Raw genomic sequence first — 17911 nt, forward strand, 5'->3', positions numbered from 1 at the left:
TGATGTATAGAGTTGTGTTCTTTCTTGTAGAACAACTTTTTGCAGATCTTGCCTTCAGTCAGGAAGAGCATGAACAACATACTTCAGCAGTACAGTGACTTGGCATGTACTCAGGGGGAGCATGGACAGATTGGTACACTTTGGCATATGCAAAGGGGGAGCACATTTGGAGATTTCAGCAGGTACTCAGGGGGAGTATGGACAGCAGAATGTTTATCAGGGAAAGAGAATATCTTGGTCCACCCTTTGCCCTTGATGTCAAAGGGGGAGAGTGATTTGGTGTTGTTGCCATCAAGTCCAAAGGGGGAGATTGTTGGCATTATGATGCACGTGTTGTACTTGATGGCAACCCACTCATAGAAGAACATCTCACTTATTTATAACTGGATGAATCTTCAAAAGATATATCAAATGTGACTGATGGAGGACAACTCAAAGGAATCATATGATAGTTCTAAGTGTGACAAGTTAGCTTTGCCATCAAGTCCAAAGGGGGAGATTGTTGGCATTATGAGACAAGTGTTGTCCTTGATGGCAAATCACACTAATGACAAATCATAGTGCAGAAGGATAGCAGCAAGGAACTGATGATCAGACTACAAATATGAAGAGAAAATATATATACGTAGGTTCACTATATGCCAAGTAGGGTATACACGCAGGTTCACTATATACCAAGTCACGTATACGTAGGTTCGCTATATACCAAGTAGGGTATACAAGCAGGTTCACTATATACCAAGTCGCGTATACTCAGGTTTGTTATATACCAAGTAGGGTATACACGCAGTTTCATGCACGGAAAAGAGTGTACATGTCGGAAAGCTTACTTTTGGTCCGTGGTAGTTAGTCCTCGGTATTTGAACCTATGGTTTTGGACCATGGTATCTCGACAAGTGTGTTGATCCCAAGTATTAGGCTCTTGGTATTGATTTAATATGGTTTTGGACCGTGGTATTGAGCAAGGCCTAAGACTATAAAAGGAGAAGAAGATCATTAGGCAAGTGCATCCGAAAAGTCTTGAATATCTGAAGAAGTATGAGATCTAGGATGCAGGTTATGGGTTGATGATGCATTTCTTGATCTGAGCTAAGGAGGGATCTCACCGGTTGATGGAGAACAAGATCTAAGGAGAGATCGAGATCAAATGGTTTGAAATGAACTATCTTTATGATGCTTATTCTAGATCTACATACTGACGCATGTATTGTTCTATAAGTGTTATGAGTATGACTGATGTCTGGTACAGCTGCAAGTTATGAGAAATTATTTTTAGATCTGTACGCGGGTTGTCTTTGGAAAAAGCGCGTATGTACGCGGGTTTGATTCATTATAGTAGCGTATACATTATGAAGGATAATATTTGAAGTTGCAGATGGATTTGATGGTTATGGCAGAGTTCTGTTATCTGCTGTGTGTTCTGGTGACTGTGTTATTGACAGGGTTTCAGTGTTTTAGTGATTCAGAAATTGATGATGCTAGTATTGACTGTTTCGTGCTTCAGTGATATTTATGGGTCCAGTATGAAAATTTGATGAAACGTGGCCTTCAAATTATGTGTTGTGCTTCAGGAGTATCCAGTCTGAAAATGTATGAAACATGGTACCTCGAGGAGAGAAGATTGTAGGTCGGAACCTACGTACTAGTATCTTAGCTAGTACAAGAGCAAAGGGGGTTGGAGCTCCCTTCCAAGAGAGTCTGGAGAACGAGAGAAGGTTGTAGCCTTCTGCAGGTTGTAGCCTGCGTGCTGGTAAAGGACTGCACCAGTACATTGTAAAAGAAGTTTCTTAATAAACTAAGATAGAAACGAATTGCAGCAGGTGGTTTTCACCCACATTGGGTTTCCACCTTATATCATGGTGTTCATGTGTGCTTCTTGTGTGTGATGATCTGTTTTGTTTTTACTGCACCTGCTTACTGTTCATATGGTTTATGAAGTTCTGATGCACTAACTAAAGATCAACATTTAATGGATTAACTGAATCATAAGTATTTTGGATATACGCTAGTTGCTTTAGACACAGCTGCGTATACACGCGGGTTCCCTTGAATGAAGTAGCGTATATGTATCTAAGTATAGAAATGAAAATGTTTTATTGATCTGATAATACTGATTCACTCCCCCCTCTCAGTATTATTTCCAACATGAAGTGTGCAAAATAAGATGACTTGAAGGTAGGGGTTGCGTAGTTATGGAGCTCAAGGGTCAAGGCTGAGCACTGAGACTATGCAGTGAGTAGTTATGGAAGGAAGGAAATGTGAATTTTGTAGTTCCAAGAGGAAAGGTCTAAGCGTCACAGTTAAGACTGTGTAGTGTTTATTTCAACAAGGCTGAGTGAGGTCAAGTTGCTCTGGAAGGCATTTTTTCGAATTTGGCTAAGTGTGGGATCAATGAAGTCCAAAAAATTAAGGGAAAGAACTGAGCATGATCACACACTTAGAAAAGTTGACAAAAAAAAATTTATCACTCATAACACAAGAGAAACATAATTCCCCAAATGTGATGACAATGCGATAGCTTTCCCCAAGTGCGACACTGGTGCACTTTGTGACGATAGTGACGACACTTATGTGACAATTCTTGAAACCTTGGGAATGAGTATGATAAATGTCTAGATGTTAAATATGACTCATTAACATTAAATTTACCCCTTGAAAAAAACCATAAATCTACTTATGTGATGTGCAGCACTTTCCATGCCCAAAAGACAACACTTGTGACAGTTAGAGGAAAGTGCAAATGACACTTGCAAAATGCGAACAACATTTAAAGCGACACATGTTAGAATGAATATAGTATGAAAACAAAACTTGTTAAAGTGAAAACAAGAAAAGGTGACACTTGCGAAAGATAAGGTTCGCAAAAATGAAAATTGGAAAAAATCACACAAATAGAAGAACAATCTTAACCAAAAGCAAGAGATTGTCGATGAAAGTGTGAAATGACTGTCAATATAGGTTAAAAATTGCACATGTACTATCTTGATGGACTTGTGTTATGCCTATTCAAGGTTGCATAAAAGAGTGCACTCATGAACTTGTTGTAGACTAAGCATGTGTGATTAGGTGACATTGACACTAACAAACTGAGAAGAAGACTAGAATACCTAACAAAACATGGCTCCACCATAAATTGACTATGGAATGAATGATCACAATATCCATAGTAGGCTCCAAAATTCAAGTGTAGGCCAAATTTTGGAGGGTGTTTGTCGAAGAGGCAACAAAACCCAATAGATTATTAATATTATAATCCCAAGGGATTAATAAACCCAAATGATTACAAACCCAAGTGATGAACATTAAACGCAAGAGATTAATACTAAACCTTCGGATTAATATTAAAACCTAGAAATATAAATGCTATGATTAATATTATAAACCCAAGGGATTATAAACATAAGGGATTATTATTATAAACCATTGGAATTAATATTATAAACCCAAGAGAGTAATATTAAAACCTAGGATTAATGTTATAAACCAACCCAAGGGATTATGAACCCCTGGATTAATCTTATAAACCTTATGATTATAATCATTAAGATTATAAACCTTAATATTAATATTATAAACCCAAGGGATTAATAAACCCAATGGATTAATAAATCCAAGGGATTAATATTAAACCATAAGAATATAAACCCTACGATTAATATTATAAAGCTAAGATATTATAAGCATTGCAACAATGATTATCAGATTGATTATTATTATAAACCCTAAGATTAATATTATAAACTCTAATATTATAAATTATATACCCAATATTAAAACTTAATATTATAAATCCAATATTAAAAGGCCCTAATATTATAAGACTAATATTAAACCCCAGTTCTGTAATGTAATAATGCGACATTGAATAAATTACAATGTAATGTAACATTGTGACAATGATTATGATATTAATTGTCGTATTAACATAATGTTTGTCACAATGTGATGTTAAATCAATTTTTGAACCATTCCAATGTCACAGTATTAAACATTAATATAAAACCCTGACATTTAGGTTTTATATTAATCCTTTAGCGATTAATATTATAAACCTTATGGTTATAAACATTAATATTATAAACCTGATGGATTAATATTATAAACCCTAATATTCTAAATTATAAACCCAATATTAAAAAATATAATATTATAAACCTAATGCTAAACCCTAGTTTTGTAATGTAACAATGTGACATTGAAGATATTGCAATGTAATGTAACATTGCGACAATGATTGTAAGATTGATTGTTGTATTGAGGCAATGTTTGTTACAATGTGATGTTGGATAGATTTTTGTACCATTCCAATGTCACAATATTAAACCCTAATACAAAACCTTAACATTACAAAGCCCTAATATTAATATTTTATATTAATCTCTTACGAATTAATATTAACAACCCTTGAGATTAATAAACCCAAGTGATTAATATTATAAACCCAGGGTATTAATGTTAAGCCAAAGAGATTAATGTTAAGCCTAAAGGATTAATATTAAACCCTAATATCAATATTATAATCCCAGGGGATTATAAACCTAAGGGATTAATGTTAAACCCTGAGATTAATATTATAATCCCAAGGGATTATAAGCCTTAGGATTATTATTAAACATTATTAATATTATAGACCCTAAGATTAATATATCAAACCTAAGATTAATATTATAAACCCAAGGGAATAATATTAAACCATAGGATTAATATGATAAACACTAGGATTAATGTTATAAACCCTATGATTATAAACCTTAAGATTATAAACCCTAATACTAATAATATAAACCCAAGGAATTATAAGCATTGCAACAATTATTTTCAAATTGACTAATATTATAAATGATAGTATTAATATCAAACCTTAGCATTAATATTATAAACCAAATGTTGAAAATCTCTAATAATATAAACCTGATATTAAACCCCAATTTTGTAATGTAACAATGTGATGTTAAATAAATTACAATGTAATGTAACATTGCAACAATTATTGTGATATTGATTGTGATATTGAGACAATGTTTGTCGCAATACAACAACGAATGGATTTTTGTACCAATCCAACGTCACAATATTAAACCCTAGTTTGAAGGCCTAACAATATAAAACCAAATAAAATACACCCTAACATTAATATTATAAAACCTAATATTAAAACTCGTTATTATAAATTATAAAGTCATTATAAACCCTAATATTATAAAACCAATATTAAAAACCTAAATAGTATGAACCTTGATATTAAACCCCAATTTTGTAATGTCACAATATGATCTTGAAGAAATTGCGATGTAATGTAACATTGCGACAATGATTGTCAGATTGCCGCATTGAGACAATGTTTGTTGCAATGTGGTGTTGGATAGATTTTTGTATCATTCAAATGTCACAATATTAAACCCTAATACAAAGCCATAACATTGTAAAACCCAATAAAATAGACCCTATTATTATTATAAACCCTAAGATTCTAAACTCTAATTTTAATATATTAAACCCTAGGATTAATATTATAAACCCCTGTTGGGTGCAAGATCCCCCAAGGGCAGTTTTGGGGCTTAGAGCCCAGGCTTTGGTCCAATTTTGTAATTCCAATGTAAAGACTCCGCATTTTGTGGGCACAGAATGCGTAGTTGTAAAAGAGTCATGGGGTTGTCCGCCCTTATTTTGATAATGTAATGTTGGCTGTAGAAGATCTACCCATGGTCCGCGGACCATGGGATTGTATAAATAGAGTGAAGCTCTAAGTAGTTAGATCAATCAATCAATGGATCAAGGAAATAAATGACGAAGAGTTGAGTCATATTTGGGTAAGTCTAAGTTTTGCGTCGTAGCGTAGTTAGAGGCTCTACAGTTGACTGCGCAGAGGCCTAGTAGCCCGCAACTGAGTGCGCGGACCCCTGCAGCTGAGTGCGTAGGGGAGTCGAGTCTGTAATCATTTGTAAGTATTAATAAAGAGAAGTTTCTATCATTTCTACGTCTTTATTTCCTGTTTATGCATCTCTTATATTGGGTATGAATTTCACTTCTAATGATTATATGATGCACGAATGTGTACATCTGTTTACGCGAAGATAATTAAGATCTGTTACTAAGATAAGTAAGATACTTAGTCTAGTTTGGGAAATATCATAGTTCGCTACCCTAGCAGCGCGAAAGGACTTCCGCCCCTAGTTAGGTCTGTGCGAAAGCCGATTGTAACACTTCGCGAAGGTACTGAAGGGTGGAAAAGAGCGCGAAGCAACCTGCGCGGAGGCAGGTATAGTTGGAATAAACCGACATCACAACCATCTCAAGGGTGCAAAAACTTGGTTCCAACATCCCCCCATACTGCTTCGGGTGAGACTTCAGTCTGCGCTCTGCAGGCTAATGCCGAAAGGGCCAGTAGTGTAGGGATTTGTTTGGCTAATTAACTCTAAACCTGGGTCAGGCCCCCATAAGCCAACAAATGGTTCAGTTGCCAAGATTGGAATCCACATGAGAGATGTGTGATGTCGTATCATTGGAATCCAACTAAGAAATAAATTGAAGGCTGGTTGGACAGAAGAATTCATGAGTTCGCAGCGCAGGAGAACAAAAACCCACGAATGTCAAAAAAAGAGTGGCTAGACAGCTACCTGTATATAGAGATCCAGGAAATATTTTTCGCATCCTTCCATATTGAGCTATACGAGTGGATCACGAAGCTAACAGATAGCCAAGGAAGGTGGAAACTTGACTATCCTATTGTGTGGAACCCAGAGCTAGTGAGAAGGTTGGAAGCTTCGGAGGATAATATCACGCACGCCATCAATCATTGGCTTGATCGTATTATAGGAGGATTTGTTACTGAGTTCACGGTTAACACCTCAATTAGCTACAGCGAGGCAGCAACGCTTTCTCAAAGGACCACGAGGTAAGTACGTAAAGTCTTTGAATACTTTGATTAAAATGTTGTTGTGCAAAAAGCGAGTTATGCAGTTACCTTGATGTTCGGGGCTACGTGAAGCGGAAAGGTTTACAAGGACAAAGGAAATAAGGGTCCAAAAAATATCCCCTTGATTTCACCTCCACAAGGGGATGAGGAAGAGCTCGCAAAGGTCTCTCCGTGAAGTGCTATTCATCTAATAAGAAAAATAATTTTGTGAATCCCACCTCCACCCACACCACCACTAGCTTCACCACCATCACCTCCATCTTCACCCATACCAACTCCACCACCACCGCGATTCAATATGGCAAACACAGTGAAGTTGCTTTTGTTCAAAGTTATAGGAAATGAGGATCCAGACCAATTATGGTTCATTGTAAGGGTTGTATGGGAAGCGCAAGGTGTTACAGATGACCATATAAAGAAAGCGACGTTGGTTAGTGCCCTACAGGATTGCGCGCTGACTAGGTATATTAAGTACTCCAACGATAACCCGAATGCAAGAGTCGCAGATATCCAAACAATTCTAAATAGGGAATTTAGCAGGCCTAAACCTGAAGCGCAGTTGATTATGGGATTCAAAGAGATCATGATGCTACCAGGCGAGACTCCTTGGGAAGTAGATCAGAGGTTGAAATGTACGATTCACGAAGCTAATATGAACCTGACGGATGGACAGCATCGCGAGTGGTTTGTAGCTTCGTTGCTACCACATTTAAGGAGTGCGATGTCACAACAGAAGATAACAACTGAGACAAAGGCATTACAGATTGCTATGAGGCTTCATGAGACCCCGATGTAGGATCCTAACCTACGAGTTAAGCAGATCCACACGCAGCTGAAGAATCTGTGCCTTGAGATGCAAAGTTTGAAACAGGACAGGACGGTTCGAGCAGAAGTGCATGAAGAAGTATGGTGTGTGAAATGCAAGAGTTAGGGTCATGACAAAGACCACTACCCAGCTTTTACATATTACCTTGCAGGAGGAGGACCGATGCCTTTAATGCCGGAAGCTCAAGCAGGTGCTAGCGCGGCACCTGCTTTGTGGTGCACTATCTGTCAAATAGTAGGAAAACATGCCATGAACAACTGCCACCTGTTACAGAAGTACACACAAAACTATCAACAATTGTTCTGCAACTTTTGTAGGTCGGTGGGACATGACAAGCGTACTTGCCGAAGCTATGAATTGATGATGGATAGAACTCCCACATACAGATTTCAAGCCGAAACGTGGCCCCTTGAACAAAATGCAGGAATGGCATGGACAGGATTTCAGGGGCTCCTTGACCAAAATCCAAGACCTAGTAGAGGTCGCAGACAGTTGATTTGCTACAATTGCGGAGGACCAGGACACTATGCCCGTGATTGCACTAATCCAACGCGCCCGTCGTGCAAGTATTGCACGCTGTTTGATCATGAGATAGAAGATTGTCCTACGCTGATAGCTAGGATACACGACAAAGATGCACTACCGCCTCCCCCGACTCAGAACCTACAGATGATGAGGTCTGAGCCACGCGAGGAAGATCCGAATGTAAACATTGTGCTCCGAAGTGGAATCATGATAGGAGATGAGAAAGGGAAACAACCAGAAGACAATACCTGGGTTCACAAAGCCCCGGTGAAAGAGGTTAAGTTCGATTTGGAGCACGCTCAGGAAAACTTCATGGAAGCTAAGAATAGCTTCACTAAGGCCTCCACTTCAGGAAGCAAAGATAAATCGGAGTCGAAGATGGACCCATCCATGCTTACAACTTTCATGGAAACCTGTATGAAGTTACTGCGCAACATTAAGGTTGTGAAAGGGCTACAGGAGCTCATTAATAGACACGCTGGGACCACGTGAGGTGAACCGTGGGTATTCTGCAAGATTGGAAAACATAAGACAAGAACGGGACGAGAAATGAGACTCGCCACGCAGATCGGAGGATACGAGATGGATCAAGCCATTATGGATTTGGGATCAAATGTGAATGTTCTGCTGAAACAGACATGGGAGTGAATGGGGAGACCCGCATTGCAATGGTCTCCAATTCAGCTAAGGATGGTGAATCAACAGAAAATAATACCCATGGGGCGATCGTAGGGAATAACTATGGATATTGAGGGAGCAAATGCGCTGGCAGATTTTGAAGTGATAGAGATTGCTGATGACAACAATCCCTACCCCGTGCTCCTGGGAATTGACTGGGCCACTAATATGAATGGGGTAATCAATCTGAAGAAGCGGAAGATGATCTTTGAGAAGAAGTCACTATGTGTAATAATACCCCTGGACCCTGCTGAAGGATCGCGCTATACGGAGCCGCTCCGCGACTATGAGAGTGATGATGATATGGACTGCATATACAAGATAACAACACGAGACCAAGATTGGGTAAATCCCACCATGGATGGGTGGATTACATGGGAGTGCTAGAGCTGCTGCACTTCGGACTCCGACGAAGAGATAGAACGCTGGAAAAATCGGTTAAATGAAGTAACTACGCTGAATAGCAATATGATGACCAGGTTGTTGCACTGCGTGTCGACAAAAGTAAGAAATTTTCCTACTTATTATGGTCTAAATGAGGTAGATACCTTCTTGGATGCATTTTAAAGGGAGGTGTTGTAAAAGCAACGCTTCTTGGCCTGAGACTGGGTACTGCGCGCTACGCCCGCAAGATGGTGGGGTACGCACAAAGGGAGTTTTGATGATTGGCGCGAATGGAGGAGAATGATGAGAGTATGATTTGGTAAGCCTAAGATGCGACTGACAGACAAGTATGATGGGTAGGATGATCCATTCACGCATCTAGCCGAGTGGATGCAGGCTTATGGAGAAAAACCACAACCTGGGTGGGTTCACCGATTCTATCATACCCTGGATGTTATACCGATGAACTGGTATATAGAAACAGAGCTCCGCCATGAGACAGGTGAATGTGATATCCTACGCAAAGGGTTCATGATGACATTTAGTTTTGAATATGGGTTTGACGACATTGAGGAAGTGCTACAAGAAGTGAAAGCAATGATCTTTAGGATCCCGCGGGATCCTTTAGACATGACGCAGCCTAAATGGGCTACTTAGCTGAGTTGCACACTAGAATGTTATAACGTAATTGTTGAAGAAGAGGATGAAGATCCATGGAAAATTAACATTCTAGAGATGGAAGGCCACTACGAGGTTCAAGGACCAAAGATTGAGAACCCTTATATAACCGCGTTGGTGAAAACTAAGCAGGTGAATATTGGTACGGAGGCAGAACCCAAATTTGCAAAGATCGGAGACTACTGGGACGACGCAACGGTGGATAAGGTCATTGAGTTACTCTGCGAGTATCAAGACTTATTCTCGACCAAGTTTACGGATTTGAAAGGAATAATCAGAGATTTAGGAGTAATGAAGATCATGTTAAAACCTGACGTGAAGCCAGTTGAGCAGGGGCCTTACTGCTTAAATCTGAAATATAAGGAGAAGGTCTGCGTAGAACTAGAAAAAATGCTCGCAGCAGGCATCATTGAGCCTATGGAAGAATTCGATTGGGTAAGCCCAATGGTAGTGCAAGATAAGAAGCAGAAGGACTAGATAAGGATATGCGTGGATCTCAGAAAATTGAATGATGCTTATGTGCATGATCCATTCCCAACTCCGTTCACAGATGAAGTATTGGACAATGTAGGTGGTCAGGAAGCATATTCTTTCACTGATGGGTTCTCAGGGTACCAATAGATCAAAATCATGCCGGAGGATAGGAGAAAGACAACATTTGTGACTGAGTGGGGTTGCTTTCAATATGCTGTCATGCTGTTTGGATTGAAGAATGCGCCAGCCATCTTTTCGCGCGTGGTTGTTGCAACATTTAAGGAATATATTCATAAGTTCTTGGAGGTCTATTTTGATTACTAGACTATATTTGTGTTGGTTAAGCACCATGTAGTGAGCTTGCGCTTGATGCTAGATACCTGTCAAAGATACCAAATCGTGCTCAACCTTAAGAAGAGTGTGTTTCTCGTTCCTTTTGGGAACCTATTGGGGCATGTGGTTTGCAGATAAGGGTTGATGGTAGACCTTGCAAAGATCACGGCGATTCTGAACTTGGAAGCGCCGAGAAGTGTGAAACAGTTGCGCGCTACTCTTGGACATACGGGATACTATAGAAAGTTTATCAAAAGTTATGCCCAGAATACCGCACCGATGGAAAAACTGTTGAAGAAGGATGTCACGTTCTACTGGAATGATGACTGTAAGAAAAGCCTAGATATATTGAAACAAAAGATGGTTACTGCGCCGATTCTTGTCTTCCCGAACTAGAAGAAAGAGTTTCATGTCCATGTTGATGCGTCGTGTATAGCGTTGGGGGAAGTACTAACATAGGATGGTGGAGAAGGCTTGGATCACCCTATCGCGTTCACCAGTTGCAGATTATCTAAAGCAGAGAAGAACTATTCCACCACTGAGCGCGAGGGACTAGCTATGGTGTATGCACTCCAAACGTATCGGCACTACTTGTTAGGAGGTCACTTTAAGATGTATATGGATCACTCTGTGCTAAAGTACTTGGTCAATAAGCCTGTGTTGGGGGGGCGGGTCTGCAGATGGCTTTTATTGTTCTAGGAATACGATTTTGAAGTTCTTGTGAAGCCTGGAAGACTGAACGTGGGACTAGATCACCTATCACGCATCGGGATAGGGGAGGAACCTACTAGTTTTGAGGAGGGATTACCTGACGCGCAGCTCTTTGCTGTGCACGTAGCGGATGGACATTTTGAAGATATAATACATTTTCTAACAACTGGAACTGTGCTGGAACGATACTCTGTCCAACAAAAGAAGAAATTAGTGGTGCACGCGGAAGATTTCTCTGTGATTGTTGGGCATCTATACAAGATGGGGAATGATAAAATACTGTGAAGGTATGTACCTGAGTTTGAATGAAGCAACATCCTCGCAGAAACTCATGGGGGCACCGTGGGAGGACATTATGTAGGCAGAGTAACTGCGCAGAAGATTCTATGCACAGGGTTATGGTGGCCAACCCTTCATCAAGATTCAAAAGCATATTGCAAGGCATGTGATGTATGTCAGCAGATAGGAAGGCCATCGCAGAGGGATGAAATTCCTTTGAATCCACAAATGGCATCACAATAGATTTTGTGGGACCCATCAAACCTCAAGGAAAGACAGGCGCAAGGTATATTATCATTGCGACGGAGTACTTGACTCGTTGGGCAGAAGTGCAGCTGGTGAAGGATTGCACAGGTGCGACTGCCGTGAAGTTTCTATTTGAACATGTAATGATGTTGTTGGGCATGGAATCCCCGCAAAGCATGGTTTGGGGTTCAAAGCCCAAGTTTTGAGTAACATCGTTGTAAAAACTCCGCGAATTGTGGGCACAGAGCGCGAATCATATGTTAGAGTCATAGGGTCATCCACCCTAAGTTTTGAATGTAGTGTCAGCCTACCCATGGTCTGCGGACCATGGGATTGTATAAATAGAGTGAGGCTCTAAGTTGTAAAGTAGTAAAGAAGATAGAGAATGAACGGATGGAGTCTGAAAGATAGTAAGCATAGAGAAAGAGTCTAGTGTCTTGGGTCGTAGTAGTGGGAAGAGGCTCTACAGCTAAGTGTGCAGAGGCCTAGTAGCATCCGCAGCTGAGTGCATGGACCCCTGCAGCTGAGTGTGCAGGGCGGAGTCGAGTCTGTAACCAAGGAAAAAGAATAATAAAGAGAAGTTTTATCTTAATTTCGTGTATCCATTCTTATGTTATTAAATTTCTGATATCAAGAACAATTATACTATTTATTTACCATGCGCTTTTGTATGAATGATAAATATTGTTGAGTATAAGTGAAAGCATACAGATCAGCTAAGTTAATCCACTAATATTGGGTTTCTAGTAAGGGTTTAGGTAATAACATTGTTTGGGCCCCGAGTAGGGGTGCGTGAAGGCGGCATCACCGGCTGCGAGGTACTGATAAGTGCGCATAGTGACGTGCGCACAAGGTCAAACCACGGAGCACTTGGAACCCATCAGACATCGCCAGGGTGCGGAAACCTAGTTCTAGCACCCTCCCATACTACTTCGGGTGAGACCTAAGTCCGTGCTCCATGGAATGTTGCCGAAAGGGCCATTAGTACCGTGATTTGTTTGGCTAAATCATCTCCGAACCTGGGTCAGGCCCCAACAAGCCAATAAATGGTTTCATTACCGAGACCGGGATCTGCATAAGGGATGTCTGATGTCGTGTCACTGGAATCCAACGAAGAAAGAAATTGAAGGGTGGATAGATAGAAAGATTCATGAGTTCACGATGTAGGAAAACAGGAACCCGCGAGTATGAAAGGAACAGTGGCTAGAGTGCTACTTATATACAGAAATCCACGAAATTTTCTTTGCATCCTTTCCCTCTGAGTTGTATGAGTGGATCGTGAAGCTAGCAGATAGTCAGGGAAGGTGTAGGCTCGACAAACCAATTGTGTGGACTCCAAAATTAGTGTGCAGACTAGAAGCATCGAAAGATAAGATCGCGCGCGTTGTGGACCATTGGCTCGATCGAATTATAGGGGGGTTTATCACCGAGTTCGTGGTAGACACAATAGTCAGCTACAGCGAGGCGAAACGACGCTTCCTCAAAGGACCGCAAGGTAAGTACATTAAATCTATGAACACTTGGATTAAGATGTTATTGTGTGAAAAGTGGGTTATGCGAATAAATTGATGTTTGTGGCTACGCGAAGTGGGGGGTTCTATAGAAACGAAGGTAGCGCAGAAATAGAGAATAACCCCTTGATTTTGCCTCGGTGGAAAAGCGAGGAAGAGATCGCCAAAGTTTCTCCGAGAAGCGCGGTCAGTCTGATAAGGCAGCGAATTCTGCGCCTACCACCTCCACCTACACCGCCACCAGTCTCACCATATTCACCTCCATCTCCGCCCACACCACCTCCGCCACCACTGCAGTTCAATATGGCGAGCGCGATGAAATTTCCGGTATTCAGAGGGGTAGGGAATGAAAATCCGGACCAATTTTGGTTCGTGGTAAGGCCGTATGGGAAGCACAAGGAGTCGTGGATGACAATATAAAGAAGGCAACATTGGTGAGTGCATTGCAGGATCGTGCACTGACATGGTACATTAAGCATTCTAATGACCATCCAAACGCAGGGATCGCAGATATCCAGGTCGCACTGAATAGGGAATTTAGTAGGCCAAAGTCGGAGACACAATCGATTATCGGGTTTAAGGAGATCGCGATGCTTCTAGGCGAGACCCCATGGGATTTGGACCAGAGACTGAAGAGTATGATTCGCAAAGCCAACATGACCTTGACAGATGGGCAGCACCTCGCATGGTTTGTAGCGTCACTAACACCACATCTAAGAACGACGTTGTCGCAGTAAAAGTTATCCACCCAGGTCGAAGCTTTGGAGATTGTAATGAGACTGCACGAGACCCCAATACAAGATCCTGGTCTGGGAGTTTAGCAAATCCATGCACAACTGCAAAATTTGTGTCTGGAAATGCAAAGTTTGAAACAGGACAGGACAAATCAACTAGAAGCGCGCGAGGAGGTATGGTGCATAAAATGCAAAGGCTAGGGGCATGACAAGGACCATTGTCCAATCTTCATGAATTACTTGGTGGGAAGAGGGATGATTCCATTAAGACCAGAGGCACAAGTAGGACCGAGCGCGGTGCCTCAATTATGGTGTGCGATATGTCAGATAGGAGGAAAGCACACTAAGGATAATTGTCATCTATTGCAGAAGTATATGCAGATGTCCCAGCAATTATTCTGTAATTTCTGCAGGTCAGTAGACCATGATGAGTGTACCTACAGAAGATATGAATTAATGATGGATCGGACTCCTGCCTACAGGGTGCAGGCCGAAATGCGAGCCCTCGACCCAAATATGGGAATTGTGCGTGCTGGATTTCAAGGGCGCGGATGAGGTTGACGAGGAATTGGACCAGGAAGGGGTCACGGACAACTAATTTGTTACAATTGCGGACAGCCAGGGAACTATGCCCACGATTGTACAAATCCGACGAGAACATCATGTTTATAATGTACTCAGTTTGATCATGAGGCAGAGGACTGCCCTACACCGATAGCGAGGATGTGCAAGAAAGGGGTACTCCATCCTCCCCCGACTAAGAATCTGCAAATGATGAGGTCTGAACCGCGCGAAGAGGACCCGAATGTAAACATAGTGCTCAGAGGTGGTATCACAACAGGAGAAGAAAAAGGTAAGCAACCTGAAGAAAGTGCGTGGGTTCACAAGGCTCCTACAAAGGAACCTGAATTTGATCTGGGGCGCGTGAATGAGACATTTATGGAAGCTAAGAAGAGCTTCACGGAGGCCTCCACTTCAGGTAGTAAGGATCGACTAGAGCCAGAGATGGATCCTTCAATGATCACAACCTTTCTAGAGACATGTATGAAACTACTACGTGACAACAAGGCTTTGAAAGGGCCGCAGGAACTTATCACTAGGTGCGCTGGGTCAGGAGAACCGTGCGTAGTACGGAAACTCGAAAAGCACACATCGGGAACAAGAAGGGAAATGAGATTGACTGCGCAAATTAGGGAGTATGAAATGGATCAAGTAATTCTAGATCTAGGATTGGACGCGAATGTACTGCCAAAGCAAGCATGGGAACGCATGGGTAGACCCGCACTACAATGGTCTCCTATTCAATTGTGAATGGCGAAGCAACAGAAGATCTTACCCATGGGAAGATTGCAAGGAGTAACGGTGGATATTGAAGGTGCGAGCGCACTGGAGTATTTTGAAGTGATAGAGATTGTTGATGACAACAATCCCTATCCTACGCTACTAGGAATAGACTGGGCCACCGATATGAATGTAGTAATAAATCTAAAAAAGCGTAAAATGATTTTTGAGAAAAGGTCACTACGCGTAGTGGTGCCTTTAGACCCTACGGAAGGAGCGCACTACACAGAGCCAGTGCGCGACGATGAGAGCGACGACGAGCTAGACTGTATCTACAAGATAACTACTTGGGAACATGATTGGGTGAATCCTACAGCGGATGGCCAGATTTCGTGGGAGCGTGAAAGCTCCTGCACATTAGATTCGGATGAGGAAACAGAACGATGGCAGAACCGATTACATGAGGTAGCCTATGTATGATGGGTCGACAACAGTGGATGAATTCCTGAACAAATTTGAAAGTGCAGTGCCAGAATAGCAGCGATTCGATGCTCTGAAATGGGCACTGCGCACGACGCCCGCAAGGTGGTGGGGTACACATCAGAGAAGTTTTGAGGACTGGCGTGGATGAAAAATAATGATGCGCCCACGATTTTGGAAACCACAGATGCAACTAGTAGACAAGTATGACAGAAGGGATGATCCACGTACACACCTCCCGAAATGGACCAAGGTCTACGGGGAAGAGCCACAACCTGAATGGGTACATTTATTCTATCATACCCTGGATGTCATACCCATGAATTGGTATACTGAGATGGAGCTTCGCCATGCTACGAGCGAATAAGATATATTGCGTGAGGTATTTTTGTTAACGTTCACGTTTGAAGATCGTTGGTGGGATACTGTTGACAATGTGCTACAGGCAGTAAAAGCAGCTATCTTCAAAATACCCTAGGAACCAATGGAATTACTTTAGCCAGAATGGGTGACACAGCTGAGTTGCGCGCTAGAGTGTTGCAACATAAATGTCGAAGAGGATGATGAGGACCCACGAAATATGAGCATTCCAGAAACGAAAGGTTGTCGCAAAGTTAGAGAACCATCGATTGAGGATCCCGACATTACCATGCCACTAAAAACAAAGCAGGTAAACATTGGAACGGAGGCGGAGCCGAAGTACACAATGCTTGGGGACTATTTGGATGATGCCACGGTGGATAAGGTCGCTGAGTTACTCCACGAATACCAAGACTTGTTCCCGACCAAAATTACGGACTTAAAAGGGATCATTGGCGATTTAGGGATGATGAAGATCACCCTGAAACCCGATGCGAAGCTGGTTAAGCAGCGGCCTTACTACTTGAATCCAAAATATAAGGAAAAGGTCTGTGAAGAATTAGACAAAATGGTCGTAGCCAAAATTATTGAGCCAATGACAAAATCCGACTGGGTGAGTCCTATGGTAGTACAAGAGAAAAAGCAGAAGGGCGAAATAAGAATATGTGTGGACCTCAGGAAGCTGAATGACGCCTGTGTACATGATCCATTCCCGACACCGTTCACAGATGAAGTACTGGAGAATGTTGGTGGCTAGGAAGCATACTCATTCACGGATGGGTTCTCAGGGTACCATCAGATCAAGATCGCGCCGGATGACAGGAGCAAAACGACCTTCGCAACGGAATAGGGCTTCTTTCAATACATCGTTATGCCATTTGCACTGAAGAATGTGCCAGCCATCTTTTCGTGCATCATTGTGGCTACATTCAAAGAATACATCCACAAGTTCTTGGAGGTATATTTGGATGATTGGACTGTCTTTGGATTAGTTAAGCACCATGTAGGAAGCTTACGCTTGATGCTAGATAATTGCCATCGACACCAGATTGCATTGAACCTTAAGAAGTGCACATTCCTCGTTCCCTTTGGAAACCCGCTGGGACTTGTGGTCTGCAAACAAGGACTAATGGTGGACCCTGTGAAGATTGTCGTTATTTTAAATTTGGAAGCATCGTGAAGTGTTAAACAACTGCACGCTACCTTGGGACACACCAAATACTACAGAAAGTTTATCAAAAGCTATGCCCAAATCACTGCGCCGATGGAAAAATTATTGAAAAAGGATGTTACATTTTGCTGGAATGACGATTGTATGAAAAGTTTGGACGTCCTGAAGGGGAAATTGGCCTCCGCTCCAATCCTGGTCTTCCCAAAATGGGATGTGGAGTTTCATGTCCATGTTGATGCGTCGTGTATCACACTGGGAGCAGTGCTCACACAGGAGGGCGGGGAAGGTTTGGATCACCCTATCGCGTTTGCAAGCCGGAGGTTG

The sequence above is a fragment of the Pinus tabuliformis genome, chromosome 3_2 (genome assembly GCF_031772625.1).
Source record: "Pinus tabuliformis cultivar Carrire ecotype Pingquan chromosome 3_2, CPIR1, whole genome shotgun sequence".
Classification (NCBI taxonomy): domain Eukaryota; kingdom Viridiplantae; phylum Streptophyta; class Pinopsida; order Pinales; family Pinaceae; genus Pinus; species Pinus tabuliformis.